Genomic DNA, 21,156 nt, shown 5'->3' on the forward strand with positions numbered 1-21,156 from the left:
GTGGTTCCCAGTGCAGCAGCTCCTGTTATTTGACTTGCAAATCTCTCTGGCCCCTCAGCACACAGCAACCAGACCAGAACATCACCTGTTGTCAAGACAAACTGTCAGGCGCCTGGGATCAACGCACAACACTGTACAGGGCCTGTAGCTCATATACAGTATAACTGACTGGACACTGTACTGTACTATATATATATATGGTAGAGTTGGCAAACTGTATATTTAATATATATGGGCAGCTTTTGAAATATATTTTATTCACTGGTCCCTTGCTTTCACAGGCAGGGAATGTAAGTTGCGGTCAGTTTCTTCAATGTGTTTTACAACATCCTAAATCAATACATTTATGTCAGACTGAAATATATATAAAACTGCAGCATATATATTTTTAACAGAGAAAAGGGGGGGCAATTTGGCCAGATCAAAAATATAAGCAATCACACATTTCTTCTGCATATCCAAACAAATACATTTCTCCCACGGGAAAGAGACCCCAAGAAGTGTGCCCCAAGAAATCCCTACGCAGTACAGCGTGCTGACCGAGAGGGGGAGCTGTGCCGCAGCAGATGCGCCGGCCTTGCTGCATCTGTCTGCAGAGTCCCAGCCTCTTTATCCCTAGGCTGTCACTGGGGCTGGATCCCCATCCCTCCCCAGTCTGAGAGAGAGACCAATGAACACCTTGAGACCTACCTGTGAATGGCAAAGCACCAGCCTGGCCCCCATCCTGGTCTCACTGATGGTCAGAAGCCACTTTCTACTGCTGATCAATTAAAGCGTGTCACTGGCTCTCTGTAGGGGGGTGTCAGAGTTGTGATTAGGTTCTGGCCTGACATTGAACTCCCCCTCTCCCTGTCTCCATGCTCCCCGTGTCGCTCTTGACTCCTGTCCTCCTTGCTGCGCCCTGACTGGCCAGGCTGTCACTACCCCTCCGCCATTGGTCACTCTGCCTGCTGTGGCCCCGCCCCGCACCGCACTCTGTTCTTCACTCGATCTTTGGTTTAAGTGGGATCTCTGGCTGTGTGGCTGTACTGTACATTGTATGGGAGTGTGTGATGTCTCTGAAATGTGTGTTTTTTTAAGACACTGATGTATCCTCCTGGGAAGGGGTCTGTTGAGAAATAAGTAATAGTAATAATAAAAAGACTGTAGATCTGCAGGAATCAATCAATCATTATTTAGTATAGAGTCAGTTATGTGTGTCTTGTCACGAGCGATGGCACAGGGAGCGTGTGGCCCTCGTTCACCAGCGCACAGAGACACACACACAGTAAGTACATGTATTTGAATCATCAGCTTCATTACTGATATCAAACCCGTCAGAGTGATCAGCTCACTGTGGATGTGGGGTCGTGGGCCGACGCTCTGAGCCCAGAGGCGCAGGTATGAGGACACGTGGGCCAACCGGTACCTGATAGAGGAAATTCCTACACACGCACAGTCAAATACACACAGTCTGACACACACTCTCATACACACACAGTCAGAAACACACTCACACACACACGGGCAGATACACGGGCAGACACACGCTCTCTCTCACACACACAGGCAGAAACACACTCACACAATTACACACACACAGTCAGATACACACACAGACGACACAGTCAGACACACAGTCAGACACACACCCACACACACAGACACAGTCAGACACACACTCACACACACACTCACACTGTCACACACACGCACACACACGACTGCTGTGCTTTAATCTATCAGCTTTACTCATCCGCACGCCAATCCAGGGAACAGATAAGCTGGAGGAGAGAGGGAGGAGGGGAGGAGGGAGGGAGAGAGAGAGAGAGAGAGAGAGAGAGAGAGAGAGAGAGAGAGAGAGAGAGAGAGAGGACATCCTGCTTGCCTGCTGCTGTCTGTGCTTCTGAGATCAGCGATGTCATAGAGAGAGAGAAAGAGAGAGAGGGGGGGAGGGAGCAGGGTTGTGGCGTGTGAGGGAGGGGGGAGCTTTAGCGGTGATGTGAATGGAATAGAAACAGCAAGCTGAGAGAGACAGAGAGAGAGAGGGAGAGAGAGAGAGATAGAGCGAGTGAGCGAGAGAGAGAGAGAGAGAGCGCTAAGCACAGCAACCTGCTCTTGATAGGACTGACAGGCTGCTGGGAGAGATGGGAGAATAAGCTGCCCAGCACATTGACCAGAAGGATTTGTCTGGCGGAGAGAGAGAGAGAGAGAGAGAGAGAGAGAGAGAGAGAGAGAGAGAGAGAGGGAGAGAGGCAGAAAGCAAACCCAGAAAACTGAGGGGAAGACAGCAAGGACTGGAGGAAGCGAGGGAGGGAAGGAGAAGAAGAGGAAGACCAGGGACGAATTAAAAAATTAAAAAAGACAACAGATCAGAAATGAGAACAACAGGGGAGGAGGGAGGAGAGGAGAAATGACACGAGAGCACAGGCAGCAGACTGAGAGAGGAGAGCAGAGCGGCTCACAATGAAGAGGTAAGGCAGTGTCTTTCATATGACCCAGATTTGCAGTAACAGCACATATGTGTGTGTGTGTGTGTGTGTGTGTGTGACTCCTTCAGTGGTCCATTGATACAGAGGACTGGGGCTGGTGTGGAAAAATACACACTGGAATCCATCGAAAGGTTTCAATATTAGGATCGTGTTTATTATTATGAAGCTGATTATTATGATGTTATATTGCCTGGGTAGATATCTGTGGATGAATAAAATGAAAGCAAGCCCACAGAGCAAGAGACAGAGAGAGACAGAGAGAGATGTCACAACAGCCGAGAAGGGAAATGCTTTGTCAAAAAGGGGAAATGATGTTGGAGGGGCAAGCTGGTCTATTTGTTCCAGCTTCCCCACCATCACCCATGCTCTGCTGTTAAAAAATTAAAAATTGCATTGTGACATTGATGACCGTGCCGTACCGCTGTGCTCTGGTGCACCCTGGATGCAGGATATGAGTGACGAGGGGGCTAGCGGAGACAGAGAGAGAGAGAGAGAGAGAGGGAGTGGGGGGGAGAGAGAGAAAGAGACAGAGATGGTCACACACACGCACACACAGGCGTAAGTAAGGTAAGGCACAATGTGATGCCGAACCATTTTGAGAATATCACTCAGTCGACACTGGTATGACCCCTATCCTCCCTCTCTCTCTCTCTCTCTCTCTCTCTCTCTCTCTCTCTCTCTCTCTCTCTGTGCCTGGATTCCGTTATTTTTTTAATGTAATGCAATGCAGCCCAGTGTGAGAGATTCTCTCGCTCTCCAAACCCCCCCCACACCTTGGATGCTACTGTGGTGTTATTGGAATATGCAGATGGTTTTACAGACAAGGGCTTCAGTGGAGGTGTGGTGCTGGATCTGTGTGTGTTGGGGGGGGTGTTCTACAACGGTGATGGTGTGGTGGTGGTGGGGAGGGGATGTTTGTGTTTGTGTGTGTGAGGTTGTGTTTTTTTCGATTGTATTGTGGAGGTGGATCGGCGGGGGGGAGAGGGAGTTGGGAAGGTAAATAGACAGAAACAAGGGAAGGAGGAGAGAGAGGTGGAAGTGAAGGTGGAGGGTGGGGGGAGGGCACTTATGTAAGCTTGTATGTCAAGGACCTGGGCTGGACTGTTGTCGTTTGTGTGTCTGGTATAGGTGGGCACAGATTGGTGTGAGATGATTCCAGCATTGTCGTGTTTTCTGTTTTTTTTTTCCCTTGACAGGGCAGAGCACAAGATTCCCGTGGCTATTGTCTCTGCCCAGCTCTGTGTACAAACACAGCCCCCCCTGCCCGCAGCACACAGAAATATTGTGAACGTGTGCAGTGTTGTGTGGCACTGTAGTATGGTGTATTGCACTCTGTTGTACTGGAGTGAATTTGTAATGTAGCATAGTGCAGTGTACTGTGATGTGTTGTATGGTATATGGCCCAGACTGGAGCCAGCGCTGTGGGGACTATAGTATAGTATAGGGGCCCAGACTGGAGCCAGCGCTGTGGGAACTATAGTATAGTATAGGGGCCAGACTGGAGCCAGTGCTGTGGGGACTATAGTATAGTATAGGGGCCCAGACTGGAGCCAGCGCTGTGGGAACTATAGTATAGTATAGGGGCCAGACTGGAGCCAGCGCTGTGGGGACTATAGTATAGTATAGGGGCCCAGACTGGAGCCAGTGCTGTGGGGACTATAGTATAGTATAGGGGCCCAGACTGGAGCCAGCTCTGTGGGAACTATAGTATTGAACATCAAGTGGGAATATCTATGCACCAATCTTTTTTTAACACTCTTGAAATCAAATAAAATTAAAACTTACATTGCGATGACATCAGCAGAAGCACACTGTTGCGTGTCACCTGGCAGGAAGCAGTTTGCAGGTTCAACAGGCACTCCGGCATCTGTAGTGCAAGAATTTGGGTGATTTCAGTCAGCCTCTAGGTATGGCTTTGGAATATGCCCCCCTTGCTGGACCCAAACCAGGCTGGGAAGACTGGTGTGATTGGGGAGGCCTGATGTGAACCTTCAAGGACTATAGCTGTATACACACTGTGTGGACACTCTGTAGCCGTATACACACTGTGTGGACACTCTGTAGCTGTATACACATTGGCACACTATTCTCTGGATCCCGAGCTAGGCACAGAGGGTCTGCTTGAACCTGCTGCGTTGCTCTCCCTGCTTTTGTGATCATGGCGTTACGTTGTGTTGTATCACACTGGGTTGTGTGGCGGTCTTGTTGTGGATCAAAGTGCGACTCTGTTTTCCACAGTAATCCCTTGCTTCGGAGTGATCGATAAGCCAGCTGTCAGCACAGTTAGTTATGAGTATCAATTATAAATAAATGTGAAATATTTATCATGTATTTTGAACTATATCCGTGTGGTGGTGTGGTGTATTGTGTGTGTCGTGCAGTGGGGGTGGGGGTGTGGTGGCATGTTCTTGATGTTGTGTGGTAGAGTATTGTGTGGTGTGTGTGGTGTGTGTGGTGTAGTATTGTATGCAGTGTGTGTTGTGTGGTAGAGTATTGTGTGGTGGGTGTGGTGTGTGTCGTGCAGTATTGTATGCAGTGTGTATTGTGTGGTAGGTGTGGTGTGTGCCATGGTGTGGTGGTGTGTGCTGGGCCATACCCCTGTTGTCTTCAACCTTGCAAACAGCCTTGTGCCCTCATTCACTGACCCAGGGGGGCCGGAAGCACGGACACCCGTATGGAGGAGCATCAGGTTCTGCGCAGAAGTGCTCAGATTTAGAGGTCAAGTGTCGGGCCTTCGCCGTGGTCCATCACCACCCGAGCCATGCCAGTCTGGGGGAGAGGGGAGCGTCCCCAGTGCCTAAAAACACACAGATAAGCCTCCTCCTCTTTCTAATCCCCCGAGATGAGAGAGAGAGAGAGGGAGAGGGGGATGGAGAGAGAGAGAGAGAGGGAGGGAGAGATGGGCGGTAAAGAAAGAGAGAGAGGGAGGTAGGGAGGGACAGAGAAGGAGACAGAGAGAGAAAAGGGGGGATAGAGAGAGGAGAGAGAGAGCGAGGGAGAGAGGGAGAGAGCCCCCCAGCCCCCCATGCTGTGCAATGTACATACTGTGTATTCAGCAAAAACAGATTCTGTTGTTTCCCTGCCACACCCGGCACCCCCCCGCCCCCTCCCCACTGGGGGGTCAGCATAGTTCGGAGCAGGGGCAGACCGCCGCACCACCACCGAACACCTCAGGGAGCACCTTGACTGCTGGTCAGGCTGGAGGAGGGTGTACCTGTTGACTTGCTGATGAAGCTCACATTAGTTAGCTTATTACTCTCATTGTTGTGGGAATTAAAACATAATAATTGATTAGATTGTGGAATAAGCATGTTTTATACAAGAGCAATAGGTTTTAATGAAATATTTTGTGACTTTCTAGTATGTCGAACAGCAATTCACATAAAAAATTACTTGTTAAGTTGCCATTGCTCGTTTTTCTGGCCAAAACAAAAAAATATGAACACTGGCAGGATCGTTAATAGAATTGGACAGAGGGTACTTTCTGAAATAGTGCAAGAGACTATTTCTCCATTGTAGGTGATTCCACTCCTATCCTGTCCCACACTGACCAGCAGATGTTTGTCATTCACTACCTATCGCAAGAGGGCAGGATTTATGAATGTTTTTTGACATTTCTGCCAATAATCAGCCACACTGGTGAATCGCTTTTTCAATCACTTACAATCACTTACACTTAACATTCATCTTCAGAACTGTAGAGGACTGTGTTTTGACAATGCAAGCAGCATGTCAGGTACCTATAAAGGACTGAGATCACATATCCAAGAGGCAAACATTTTTCTCTCTTCGATTCCAGCTCTGCGTCACTGCGCAGGTGGCCGTCGCTCACTGAGAGACAGGACAGGACGAAAACAAGCGTGTCGAAACACTTAGAGACTTGTCCAACACCCTATGGTCGGCGCACGCTCAGGCAGCCAAAGCCATTTTCTTGAATTATGCCAACATTCAAGAGTCCTTAAAAAATATTGTCTGGTGTCTCATGAGAGAGTCAGTGATGAGAATGTACTGTGATTATTATACTAATTCTCATTACTGTTTGGCTTGTATAGGTGCAGGCTACCCAGAGGTGTTTACGATTAATGTTCCTTTGCAATTGACATTAGGGGTGCTATACTAGAGTTGTGTGTGTTGTTGTGTCGTAGAATGTTAGCTATCAGCTGATTGCATTTTTTCAGAGGGGGCCCCAGAAATTGCTGTAACCGAGGGCCCCCAAATCTGTAAACACGGCCCTGGGTATGTGTCCTGCCCGTGTCCATACAGTATATTAGACACAGATCCCACTACAGTGGCCACAGTGTGTACTCTGTGCATCAGATAGGGGCAGTGACAAACACACATTATTTTTAACCCCAAACAGAGACAGAGTGTCCAGACAGTGACCTTGTCTCCCTTGATAGCGACAGGATTCTGCAGTCCTGACGGAAGCACAGACAGTTTGTCAAGATGGTGTCGCTTCTGACACCTTCGCCATGGTGCTGCTTGGCACCGCCATCGACGTCTGACGATCTCACCTCTTCAAGGCTGACGTGCTGCCCCAGTGCGATGGCACATCCGGGCACAGCACCGGGGTGCAGGATATGGGTGCCGACAGTCTCTTTCTGGGTTTAGAAGCCAAAATACCTCCCCCACACACTTCACACTGTGTTTCTCTGTTTCTCAGAATTGCTTTGAGGCACACCGAACAGAGATCTCAAACACACACACGCAAAGACACAAAGACCCAAACACACAAAGACACATGCACACACAGACGAAAACACACATGCATGCAAATAAACAAAGACCTAAACATGCAAACAGACCAGACAGATATACACACACACACACAGATGCACACACAGGCCAGACAGACACACGAGCACCTACACACACTCACAAGCGTACTCACACACACAAAAGAGAACCAGGACATCTCCAAAGAGAACTGCCTCGGGCTACAGCAGCCCTCCTGCATTGTGAAACTGCGACATTTCAACAGAATTATAAAAAATGACCACCGCCGGTCAGACACAGAAAGAGGAAGTCTGAACGCCGAAACAGTTTGAAACCATTCTGGGACAGAGTTTCACTTTCTCGCCGACTCCCACCAGAAACTGGCACCAGAAATAGCAACCCATCACCCCACTCATCCCATACTCATATTATCAACCCATTTGTGATATACATTCCCCAAAAAATGCTGTGTGGGGGCCAGGAATGTATTTTTAAAAACCCAATTGGGAAATCTGGTTTTGAAGCAGTAAGTGTGTGTGTTTGTGTGTGTGTCTGTGTTGGGGGGGTAATTAGTTAGCATTTTATAAATATAGACTCCCTTTTAGACAGGTAAACGATGGGGGGGGGGGGGGTTGGGGGACTGCAAACTGCACTGCAAATCAATTTACAGACCCAGAAATATTTGAATAAGATGTGTGCATCGTGGAGCAGGCGTGTCCCGTGTGTGTTGTAAAGGGTGTCGAGAGAGAGGACCTCCACACACACTGAGATCCACGGCCCGGCGCAGCGAACGCCTGTCTGGATATCATGACCTAGTTATCCGACTCTTCGGGGACGGGAGAAAACGGTAAACAAAGACTCGTGTGGGGACGGCTGGGGAGCTGGGGGTCCATAGGGAGAGGGAGCGTGTGCGCGTTGAAGTCTCGGTAGGGGGAGGAGGAGGACGAGGAGGACTGGGGGGGGTGGACCATCTTTGGATGCTTGTCCCCCGAGAGTGAACAAGAGACGGGAGTGGCTTCAAAAACTAAAATATATATTGTCAGAGGCTGGTGTCTCTGTTGTCAGAGTTTGCCCAAATATATATATATATATATATATATATATATATATATATATATATATATATATATTTTTTTAGAAAAAAAAAAATCATGCTGGAAAAAAGAAGAGAAAAAACAGGAAGAGGAATTGTGGATTTGGTGGTCAATGGAGCTCTGTTGTAGCTGAGATTAAGGAACACTGTGGTGGTGGGGGGGTCTGAGATTTTTTTAAATTCTGATTCAACATTTGAACTGAGCTGGGCTGTGTTGTGGGGTGGACAGTGAGGACAGTGATGTAAATACATCAATCTAATCAGTAAATAAATAATAGAATAGAATCAATAAATAAATATGTCAATACAATAATGAACATTAATATTGACAGTTAGGTACATTAATAATTAAGTCATTCAGTGAATAAATGAATACCGAGAACGAATTAATAGTCTCGCATGGCAGGTTGGGCTTGGTGAATGGCACCTGCACGAGAACCCCCTTCAGCTGTTGGGTAGTTCACTGGGGCATTGCGGGTAGCGGGTCTTTTGCTCACGAGCAATGCAGCAGCTGCTCTCCCGGACTCTGGCACAATACCGAGCAGCAAAGGGAGCAAGCCCAAGTCGTGGACACAAGGCAGGCGCACGACTGACAGAGAGGTGGTGTGTGTGCCTCTGTGCCTGTGTGTTTGTGTGTGTGTGGACGTGTATGTGTGTGTGTGTGTGTGTGTGTGTGTGTGTGCGTGCATGGCTAGGGAAGGTGCCTTCTCACCCCGGGCCTTGTTGGGGGAGGGGCAGAGAGAAGGTATGCCTGCCAGCTGCTGTACCCACAGCACCCCCTCCAACACACACACGGACTCCCAGGTACAAACAACCTGACAGCTCAGTGTGGCCTTCTGTTCTCAGAGAGTGCCTCCCAGCCTCCCGGCCTGGAACATTGCACACATCTGTCTGCATCAGTCAGATGAAGCCAGTGCTGTCTTGTATAAAAGGTAGTGTTCCAGGGTATAAAGTGGACTTCCGGGCTCAGCACCATGCTGATGACAATAGATACCTATGCTCCAGGAGAGAGAAGTGAGGGAAGAGAGGAGAGAAGAGGGAGTCCAGCAGACTAAGGGCACCAATCCCCTGTTCTCCTGGTTTAACTCCTTCCTCTCGAGTCCCAGGCTCCGACATATTGACGAAGGACTCATTAAGGGGTAATCCCCAGCAAGCAAGGGAATTAGGGCAATCCCTGCCAGATCTATCTATCTATCTATCTATCTATCTATCTATCTATCTATCTATCTATCTATCTATCTATCTATCTATCTATCTATCTATCAGTTTCTTTTTTCTTTTCCTTTAAGGTAGTGGTGCCCAACCCTAAAGGTCATGACCCCAATTGGGGTTGTAGCATAAAGAAAGGGGGTCACAAAGTCAGGGTGGGGACTGTTTAAATATGTTTCTTTTTACCTGTTATTTGTAAAAATGTACAATGAAAAAGATGATGAAATGACTTTAAACACCTGAAATTGAGATACTAGTATCAAGTACAGAACCCAGTGCGGTAGTGACATCAGTGCAATGGGGCGGGGTCAGAGCAGGCAGAGTGACCAATGGCAGAGGGGTAGTGACAGTGTGGCCAGTCAGAGCGCAGGAAGGAGGAGTCAAGAGGGAATAACGGAGGGGAGCATATTAGTGCAAATTATACATGACAATTAGTAGTGCTGTAGTGGCTTGTGCGATAGAAGATCCAGACAGTGTATTCCAGCCCTCAACTGTCAGGACTGAGAGAAGGATGGCCTGGCCAATAGCACAAGGCTGTGGGAAGCACTGCCTCCCTCCCCTTGTGGGGACTATAGTATAGTATAGGGGCCCAGACTGGAGCCAGCACTGTGGGGACTATAGTATAGTATAGGGGCCCAGACTGGAGCCAGCGCTGTGGGGACTATAGTATAGTATAGGGGTCCAAACTGTAGCCAGCGTTGTGGGGACTATAGTATAGTATAGGGACCAGACTGGAGCCAGCGCTGTGGGGACTATAGTATAGTATAGGGGCCAGACTGGAGCCAGCGCCGTGGGGACTATTGTATAGTATAGGAGCCAGACTGGAGCCAGCGCCGTGGGGACTATAGTATAGTATAGGGGCCCAGACTGGAGCCAGCGCTGTGGGGACTATAGTATAGTATAGGGGCCAGACTGTAGCCAGCACTGTGGGGACTATAGTATAGTATAGGGGCCCAGACTGGAGCCAGCGCTGTGGGGACTATAGTATAGTACAGGGGCCAGACTGGAGCCAGCACTGTGGGGACTATAGTATAGTATAGGGGCCCAGACTGGAGCCAGCGCTGTGGGGACTATAGTATAGTATAGGGTCCAGACTGGAGCCAGCGCTGTGGGGAATATAGTATAGTATAGGGACCAGACTGGAGCCAGTGCTGTGGGGACTATAGTATAGTATAGGGGCCAGACTGGAGCCAGCGCCGTGGGGACTATTGTATAGTATAGGGGCCCAGACTGGAGCCAGCACTGTGGGGACTATAGTATAGTATAGGAGCCCAGACTGGAGCCAGCGCTGTGGAGACTATAGTATAGTATAGGGGCCAGACTGGAGCCAGCGCTGTGGGGACTATAGTATAGTATAGGGGCCAGACTGGAGCCAGCGCTGTGGGGACTATAGTATAGTATAGGGGCCAGACTGGAGCCAGCGCTGTGGGGACTATAGTATAGTATAGGGGCCAGACTGGAGCCAGCGTTGTGGGGAATATAGTATAGTATAGGGACCAGACTGGAGCCAGTGCTGTGGGGACTATAGTATAGTATAGGGGCCAGACTGGAGCCAGCGCCGTGGGGACTATTGTATAGTATAGGGGCCCAGAATGGAGCCAGCACTGTGGGGACTATAGTATAGTATAGGAGCCCAGACTGGAGCCAGCGCTGTGGAGACTATAGTATAGTATAGGGGCCAGACTGGAGCCAGCACTCTGGGGACTATAGTATAGTATAAGGGCCAGACTGGAGCCAGCGCTCTGGGGACTATAGTATAGTATAGGGACCAGACTGGAGCCAGCACTGTGAGGACTATAGTATAGTATAGGGACCAGACTGGAGCCAGCGCTGTGGGGACTATAGTATAGTATAGGGGCCAGACTGGAGCCAGTGCTGTGGGGACTATAGTATAGTATAGGGGCCAGACTGGAGTCAGCGCTGTGGGGACTATAGTATAGTATAGGGGCCAGACTGGAGCCAGCGCTGTGGGGACTATAGTATAGGGGCCAGACTGGAGCCAGCGCTGTGGGGACTATAGTATAGTATAGGGGCCAGACTGGAGCCAGCGCTGTGGGGACTATAGTATAGTATAGGGGCTCAGATCCAGGAAGGTAGAAGAATGGAAATACTCTCAGATTTAGTGCTCAGAACAGTGCTTAGTACTGTTCCCTTTCTCTAGGTTTCGAAGTGGCCTGTATTTATAGGGCCAGGTCCTCATCCCATCTCCAGTGTCCTCACTGTTTCCAGTGCAGCACAGTCAGTGACACACGTGAGCTGGCAGTCCTGACTGACTCACAGTTACAGATTCAGCACTCAAGAAATATATATAAAAATAAAAAACTGTCACCCACAATTGCAGAGTGGTTCTGGAGCCAGTCACAGGGCTCCCGTCACTCACTCTGACCATCTATATCCGTCAGGAATAGCAACACAATCTAACCCCCCCCCCAATCCATACAGAACTGCACCAGCACACAGCAGTCAAGTCCAGTCCAGTCAGTGACTCTGCAGCAGGCTATTGGACTCTGGATTTAAGAAGACTGACTGCAGTTCAGTCATTGTTCTCTCTCTATTTATTCTTAATTTCTTCCTCCGTTTGTCCTGGATAAACAGGAAGTGACCCCACAATCCCTCGGGCCTGCCCTCCCCACTCCGTGACCTCAGCGCCTGTTGAGGCGGAAGGCCCGTGCTCCCGTGGGTGGACCTGGTCGAGGTAGTTTTCTGACACCCTGACTGGCTGGTCTCCTTGCTGAGCTGCCTGAGGCTTCGTCTACCTCCTCCTCCTCCACCTACCTTTCATGGCTGACTCCCTGACCCTGGGACTGACGGTCCCCACAAAATCTGCCCATTTCCTGTACAAAAACAGATTACGGAACAAGCACTCTATAGCAGGCACAGATTGCATGGCATATAAAACCCCACCTGCATGCTCTCGTACGAAGGGAGAGAGAGGTCACGACCAAGGGGACATGCTAGACCAGTACAGGACACTGTGAGCATTTTGAATTGCGTTCTTCACATCTGGATGGATGTGGAGCTGTAATGCGGGTGCTGTGGTTGTCTGGAGGTACTCGTCATGTGGCAGGCTCAACTAAAAGGATATGCAGGGGGAAGGCAGGGCGCGGGGTGTATTTTTACACCAGCGCGGCTCAGAATAGCTCAGAGGAACTCGCTCGCTCACTCAGAGAACAGAGGGGCGAAGGGAAGCCGGGCGACTGTCAACTTCCGCCCTGACCAAAGCCCACCTTTAGAAAAGAAACTTGTTAACACAGACTGTGCGCCTTAGAGGAAGAGGTACGGAGATGGAAAGGGAGGGGTTGGCATAGGGAATTGTGACTAAGAGAGAAGGAGGAGGAGGGAGAGGGAGAGGGAGAGGAGTTAAGACGGGGTCCAGGTCAGCTAATACAAGAACTGTAAAACAGTCCACTGCGTGGGGATGTCCAGTAAGGAGTCAACAGAGACTCGATCAAGAGAGAGTAAGGAGTCAATACACACTCCGTGGAGGGAGAGTGAGGAGTTGATACACACTCCGGAGAGAGAGAGTGAGGAATCAATACACACCCCAGAGAGAGAGAGAGAGAGAGAGAGTGAGGTGTCGATACACACTTCAGAAAGAGAGAGTGAGGAGTCATTACACACTCCAGAGGGAGAGAAAGTGAGGAGTCGATACACACTCCAGAGGGAGAGAGAGTGAGGCATCAACACACACTCCAGAGAGAGAGAGAGAGTGAGGAGTCGATACACACACCAGAGAGAGAGAGAGTGAGGAGTCGATACACACACCAGAGAGAGAGAGTGAGGAGTCGATACACTCCAGAGAGAGAAATTAAATACAAACTCACTGAAAGGGAGTCAATAGAGACGCAACATATATCTGAGAGAGACAGAGCGATAGAGAGAGAGAGTGATGGGGCGGTCAATCCAGGTCAGCTAATACAAGAACAGTAACACAGTCCAGTGTGCACAGTGCGGCCACATTGTCTGGTCAGTCTGTGGAGGAGAGCTGCGGGGATGGTGCAGTCTGTCAGTGTGTGTGTGTGTGTGTGTGTCTCTGTCACCAGACATCTACATGCGTGGCAGATGTTCGTAGACTCACCACAGCAAACCATATTCATGGTCACTGGTTGATTTGGTCTGGCTGTGACTCCTAATGGCCAGTTGGGTGCAGATTTTGTATGTTACAGGTGTGTCCTTGGTGGTGGCTCGGGCGGGGCCGGCTGTGCGCTCTGTGGCGTGGTCTGCCCAGCACTCCGCCCCCACTGTGTCATCACGGCGTCACAAACGTAGTCCGAAGGCTGTGTGGCTTTGCAACCCCCCCGCCCCCTTTCTGCCTGGCAATCAAAGTTCACCATGCATAATTAATACCACCCCCCCCTTCCCCGCCCCCTGGCATGAATAATTCACTCAGTCCAGATGGCTTGCTGTCATGGTCCTGCCCCTCCCCCCTCCCCAAATCAGGGCTCTGTTTGAGCAGTGTGCTGCCTTATGTCTCCGCCCCTGATGTGTCCAGTGGTGTCCTGCAGAGACCCTGGTTCTCTAGGAGTCATAGGGGCTTCCAGTCATTGGCTCCAGATCCTGGTCAATCCACACTGATTCTTGTTTGATTCTGTGGTGTAACTGACATCCCGACTGCAAGGTACTGTGTTTCTCCAGGACCAGGGCTGGAGACCCTGCTGTACTGGACTGTGTCTCTGCAGGACCAGGGCTGGAGACCCTGCTGTACTGGACTGTGTCTCTCCAGGACCAAGGCTGGAGACAGCAGTACTAGGGTCTTTGAAAACTAAATGGGAAAAAAAGTGGGTAAAACACAAAACACTGTCCCAAATCCCCCCCCCCAGGCTTCATTCTATGCCCCAACCGCAAACCCAAGACACCCCAGGGACCACCAACTCAATTAGACAGCTGCTAACGAGGTTACATAGAAGGGGGGGAGGCAGGGCATGGGAGGGATCGCCCAGAACGCCAATTACCTCCAACCGCCAAGAGACGCTGAAGTCTGTGTTGGGGAGTCTCCCCCAGCCCTGCCTGCGCTGCACTCGGAGGCAAAGACTTCTCCAGTCGTGAAATCCCATGTGAGAGTCGGGCTGCAGGGAAGTTGTCCGTTTCCCCCCCGCCCTGTTCGACAGGCCTCTCCCTCCCCCAGCTAATGAAAAGCCATTCGAAATCAATCAGCTGGCCCAGGGACTGGCCGACAACGCTGAGGGGGCGCACGGGGCTAATTGGCTCAATTACCCAGCATTGATCGACCGGTATCGGGCAGCCTGGGCTGCGAGTAGGATCGACAGCTTAGGGAAGGGGGGGCGCAATTGACGTCTCTCAAATTAAAAGGCCGGTGAAATGGTTGCAGACCTTAGAAACGGGGGGGCGGGCTGGGTGCCCACTGCCTAGCAGAACAGTAGCGAGAGAGATCAGCGTGGCGCAGAGGGTCGATACTCTTATGAATTGTTTCATGGCCGTGCGCTCATGTCACCGGGAGGACCAAGAGGACATCCTTCGCTCTGGAGTTACCGAACTGTAATAGGGGCTCGGTGTCTTTGCCATGGCAGCTCGCTCTGACATTTAAATGGGAGCCCTTACATGGGGTCGGGGGTCAGCGGTGTGGAGTTGTGGTAAGGGGCTCTGAGAGGGGAGAGTTTAGGTTGGTTCTCCTTTTTTGTTTTGTTTTTACTCTGGCTGCCTTGTTAATCAAGAGATAAACACTGTTCTGCGCAAACTATTTCCTGCCCAGTAACCAATCTCTCAAGCTTGTATCCACACCTCCCTCACAGCGGCCCACTTCCTTTTACTATGACAGCGTGCCCCACAACAATGGACTCACTGGGCCAGACACGACCACTCACATCAACACACACACACAATCAGAGCACACGCACGCACGCACGCAGCCACACAGAGCGAGAGACACACAGAGACACTCCTAACAGTGCAGGTACACACAGCAGACACACAAACACGTTCCAATGGGAACACGTACCTAATGAGCTGCGCATCCTTAAAAGGCTTCCCCCATTACCCACCCATTCCTCTCCCAGTTGCCCTTCTTCAATTTTTAATTTATTTTGTAATGTATTTATTGCTTTTCATTATTTTTGGACTTTGTTTAGACAGGCGCATGAACACATTCTCAGCCCTGAAAGAGAGAGAGAGAGAGAGAGAGAGAGAGAGAGAGAGAGGGGGGGGCACTGTTACGAGGTCTCTACGCTAAGGGTGTGTGCGGGGGCGTGGAGCAAGGCATCTCCAGTTCATTTGCTTTGGCAGCTGAGTCACTGGGGTGTGTGTGTGTGTGTGTGCGTGTGAGGGGCGGTCTAGGGTTCAGCTCTGAACAGACCGACAAGACGAGTCAGTCGGCTCTTCTGGGCAGCCATGCCGGCGCTCAGCCACACAGCACAGATATCGATCGGGGAAGGGAGAGCCATCGCTCTGCGCGGGCTGTTGGGGGAGAGGTATCCATCTCCAACAGAGCCCTCCGGACCTCGACACTCGACAGCACCCTGCATTACCTCACCCTGCTCTGAGGGGCTCTGCGTTACACTGCACTTTCTGCTTCACACCGCTGTCACAGAGGTGCCATTGCCCTGGATAAAGGCATCGAATACATAACAGAAATTACATACATAAATGAATACACAATGTCATGCTGCACTGCACTACTAGTGAAATAGAATAGCACCACTATTCTGGCTGCTATGAGGCCCCTCCAGTGATTGGCTGTGCTCTTATCAGTCACATTATTGATCTGGTAGATCTTTAACCACCGATTTACAACATCTCGGCCATCTGGAGGGCTGGAGACCACTGACTCCATTACCTAGCAACTGCAGATAATACAACAAACACAAAATATACATATGTATACACACACACAAATATATACACACACTTCCACATATGTACACAAACATACACATACACACACACACATATATAAATACAGTTGAATTGAGAAAAGGTTTCATGATAAAACAATGTTAAAAAGCTGCCCTGTGTCAAAATAACCTGGAAATATGGGGACAGACACGAGACAGAGATGCAAAACTTCATCCACTGATCCCCCCACCCGCACCGCCGTTGTTGTTCACTCCAGGACACAGAGAAAGCAGAGGAAGGAAGTTCAACCTTGACTTATGCTCTTGATCCCTGTGTGTGTGTGTGTGTTTGTGCATGTGGGTGTCTGTGCACGTGTGTGCGACGGAGGGGGGCGGGGGTGGCTTACAGGAGGTGACGTTTGGCTTCCTCTCGGGGCAGAGGTCAGGATGGGCTTGACATCACTTCCTGCCGCTCAGGAAGCAGCCGTCGAGCCGTGCAGGAGAGAAAGGTGGCCTGGGTGGGGGGGCGGGGGGCGTCTTGGTACTCAGAAATGAAGCAGAAGGGAAGTCGCTCGGTTCCCTGAGTGGGAAGAGCAGAAAGGTGCCAAAAAACAGACAGTGTCAGTGTGTGTGTGTGTGTCCTCCCTTCCCCATTGACGATTGTTTTGAGAACTAGTTTACATCTCGCTGGGCGATGGTGCCGGTGCTTGCTCAGCAGTAGCGGAGCTGGTGTTTCCGCAGCAGGGGACAGTGTCGATTGCTGCACAGCGTCCTCTTCTTGGCACGCAGTGTGTGGGCCCTTCCTTCACCCTGAGCGCTCTGTTAGGGCACAGCGTGGGCGAGCTGGGCCTCACAATTGCCAGTGTAGAGGATTCTGAGCAAGCGTGTTCCTTGTGTGAGTGTGTGTGTGTTTGTGTGTATGACTTGATTTTGCGGTTTTGCTCTTAACACACACATATGCTGCACACTCTCCCAAACACTGATACACACACACACACACACACGCACACACACACACACACAGACAAACCCAAACTCAGCTACAACACACACACACAACTTGCTTTTGTAGTGTTGCCTTTTTCCATGGACACCAAAAGACAGTTGTCCCTGGATGAACATCTCCTTAACCAATTGATTCAGATGACTATACCCATGCTGCTGTTGTCACAAGACAACGACACCACATCACCTTCACACACCACAGGGGGCCCACAAAGCTAAACTCTTAGTTTATTTTGGTCAAAGAAGTCAAAAAATCTTCCAAATCAATCTTATTTATTTAAGGTTGATTATGAAATCACTCCCCAAAGCAGTCACATACACTTAGCCACCCATTGTCGCACAACACCACCATTGTACAACTGTCCTCCACATTTGCACGACCAGATGTCACATTCAGATAACACCAACACGAACAGCCTACAGCCGCTGTGTAATACCTCATCAGCGTGTTATTTTTGTTGTGGTTAAAATCAGTTGCTTGTGAAATAATTAATAATGTTCCCCTCATTGGATATTGTTTAATGTCGGCCGTCAACATCCATGCTGTCCAGATGTTGGAAATAAGCCTGGAAAATCAATTTACTGAGTTGTGTGTGTTTGTGTCTAAGGGTGACATGCTATATTACAGATGTTGATAAAATCTTTTTACCAGGATCATCTACAGATTGCTGATTTTAGAATCCAGGATCTACCCCCCATGTGTTTAAGATTGTATGGATTATACACTCACCTAAAGGATTATTAGGAACACCATACTAATACTGTGTTTGACCCCCTTTCACCTTCAGAACTGCCTTAATTCTACGTGGCATTGATTCAACAAGGTGCTGAAAGCATTCTTTAGAAATGTTGGCCCATATTGATAGGATAGCATCTTGCAGTTGATGGAGATTTGTGGGATGCACATCCAGGGCACGAAGCTCCCGTTCCACCACATCCCAAAGATGCTCTTTTGGGTTGAGATCTGGTGACTGTGGGGCCAGTTTAGTACAGTGAACTCATTGTCATGTTCAAGAAACCAATTTGAAATGATTCGACCTTTGTGACATGGTGCATTATCCTGCTGGAAGTAGCCATCAGAGGATGGGTACATGGTGGTCATAAAGGGATGGACATGGTCAGAAACAATGCTCAGGTAGGCCGTGGCATTTAAACGATGCCCAATTGGCACTAAGGGGCCTAAAGTGTGCCAAGAAAACATCCCCCACACCATTACACCACCACCACCAGCCTGCACAGTGGTAACAAGGCATGATGGATCCATGTTCTCATTCTGTTTACGCCAAATTCAGACTCTACCATCTGAATGTCTCAACAGAAATCGAGACTCATCAGACCAGGCAACATTTTTCCAGTCTTCAACTGTCCAATTTTGGTGAGCTTGTGCAAATTGTAGCCTCTTTTTCCTATTTGTAGTGGAGATGAGTGGTACCCGGTGGGGTCTTCTGCTGTTGTAGCCCATCCGCCTCAAGGTTGTACGTGTTGTGGCTTCACAAATGCTTTGCTGCATACCTCGGTTGTAACGAGTGGTTATTTCAGTCAAAGTTGCTCTTCTATCAGCTTGAATCAGTCGGCCCATTCTCCTCTGACCTCTAGCATCAACAAGGCATTTTCGCCCACAGGACTGCCGCATACTGGATGTTTTTCCCTTTTCACACCATTCTTTGTAAACCCTAGAAATGGTTGTGCGTGAAAATCCCAGTAACTGAGCAGATTGTGAAATACTCAGACCGGCCCGTCTGGCACCAACAACCATGCCACGCTCAAAATTGCTTAAATCACCTTTCTTTCCCATTCAGACATTCAGTTTGGAGTTCAGGAGATTGTCTTGACCAGGACCACACCCCTAAATGCATTGAAGCAACTGCCATGTGATTGGTTGGTTAGATAATTGCATTAATGAGAAATTGAACAGGTGTTCCTAATAATCCTTTAGGTGAGTGTATATACAGGTCATATAAAAAATATACATAAACTTTACTGATCTTCGATCGTAATTGCTTAATTGTTTTAGTAATCTGAACGTTAATTGGTTAGGAATTTTAATTTATTTATTTTTGCTGTTCCTGTAAAAAGAGTGACACTGCAAACTCAGGTTGGGAGTGTACATTGCTAGGTTTGTGTGTGTGTATAATTGGGATTGGGTGTGCATCTCTACGTGTGTGTTTTTGTGTGTGTGTGTGTGTGTGTGTGTGTGTGTGCAGTTGGCTTGGGTGTGTCTGGGAGGGTGACAGTGCAGATAAGAGAAAAGCCAAAGATGAGAGACCTTGCGGCCCCTGCAGTGACATCAGCATGTTCCTTCACAGGCTAAACCAGCTCAGAGAGAGAGAAGGAAGGAGAGATAGAGAGATACAGAGGAGAGTGAAAAAGAGAAAGAGGTGAAAGAGAGAGAGAGAGGTAGAGAGACCCCTTCTGACTCACAGGGCAGCACCCTGCCCAGAGACAGTGACAGAGGACGGGACCTTGGTTGGGGGAGGGGACACATGCAGTGGAAATGAACCCCTCCCCTCCTCCAGTCTGCCAGCTGTACTGGGGAGTTGGCAGGAGAGAGGAGCTGCTTCTTCAAGGGAAACTAGAGGGTTTGCCATTGTGTAGCACAGCCTGGCAACTTCCACCAATTGGCAATCCATGGACTGTGCCGTTCCACCGGACCTGGGCCCGGTTAGTAAGTAAGCTTCTCGCTCATGGCCGCCGGTTCACACTGTCACTCCTGCAGCTGACATCTGAGGTGAAGGGGCGCTAGTGCAGACAGGAAGCGGTCACTGAGCCGCACGAATTGCCAGTGAGAATAATGCCGTTTTAATGGATTTCGAGAGTCTCCAGAGCGACTGCTGGCGTGACCAGCCTGTAGATCGATAAGTTATGCCTGTTGTAGGTCACGTGGGTGGTATGACCCCAGGTCGCGAGCAACAGAGCATCAGAGACAGAGAGAGCGTTTGCCATGGGTAACGTGGCAAACGCTCTCTCTGTCTCTGATGCTCGGTTGCTCTTTCCCTCTGTCAAACTCTCCCACTCGCTCTCTTCCTCTCCCCCCTCTCCCTCTACCTTTTCCTCTCCCTCTCCCTCTCCCTCCCTCCCTCCCTCCCTATCTGTCCCTCTCCCTCCCTCTCCTTCCCTGGCTCACGTCACAGTGCCCGTTCCTCTGTCAGGGCTCCCAAAGGGAAAACAATAGATAATTGGACACGGCCCCTTCTTAATTAACAACCGCTGAGCTCAGGCGACGACGACCGGAGAAGCCTACAATATTATTTTTTACTGCAGAAAAACCTGCTGAAAGAACACTGATATTCCCTCTCCCTCTCCCCCTCTCTCTCTCTGCATCTCCCTCCCTCCTTCTCCAGCACCCCGCTCCTTAAATGAATGAATTATTCTCTGCAGAAACAGCAGAGGAAGAACTGGGAGGATTTTACCACAGCTCCCAGTGGCGATGCCCGTGCACCACCACCCTCCACACCGTCCACCACAGCTCCCTGTGCAGCACAGCCCCGTCCCCGGCCAGGCACCGGTTAATGAGAAACTGCCAGTTATTTCTAGCTCCTGGGCTTTTTAATCCAATTAACCACGGCAATAGATTAATTAAAAATACGATGGAGTCCCCCACTGCGGTCACTGGTATTCTCCAGGCAAGCGCAGGCCCAGACGCGGCCGCCCACGCGGGCTTGGGCTGTAACGGTTACTCAAGGGGGGGATCTGGGGGTCGTAATTCATTTTATCAGGCAAGCTTGCTTTGTGTATCTGCAATGGTCGGCGATGGGATGTAGGCTGTACGTTATAGTAGGCCTGAGTTTGCGAGGATCAGGGCATGTTTCAACATATGTGTGTTGGCTTTAAATAGCTTTTAAGTCGGTGATTTGTATATCTATTTGACAAGCTG

At 49.7% G+C, this 21,156-nt stretch overlaps 1 long non-coding RNA gene across 1 annotated transcript in view; it reads left to right on the plus strand.

The window, feature by feature from the left end:
* Positions 1-1,986: 1,986 nt before the first annotated feature.
* The window catches only part of LOC136764596 (uncharacterized), a 37,771-nt gene continuing 18,601 nt past the window's right edge, over positions 1,987-21,156 (plus strand). The window contains exon 1 of the long non-coding RNA XR_010821215.1: positions 1,987-2,453. This is a non-coding gene — a long non-coding RNA (uncharacterized LOC136764596). The remainder of the gene's footprint in view (positions 2,454-21,156) is intronic.

Source organism: Amia ocellicauda, chromosome 12 (assembly GCF_036373705.1).
Source record: "Amia ocellicauda isolate fAmiCal2 chromosome 12, fAmiCal2.hap1, whole genome shotgun sequence".
NCBI lineage: Eukaryota > Metazoa > Chordata > Actinopteri > Amiiformes > Amiidae > Amia > Amia ocellicauda.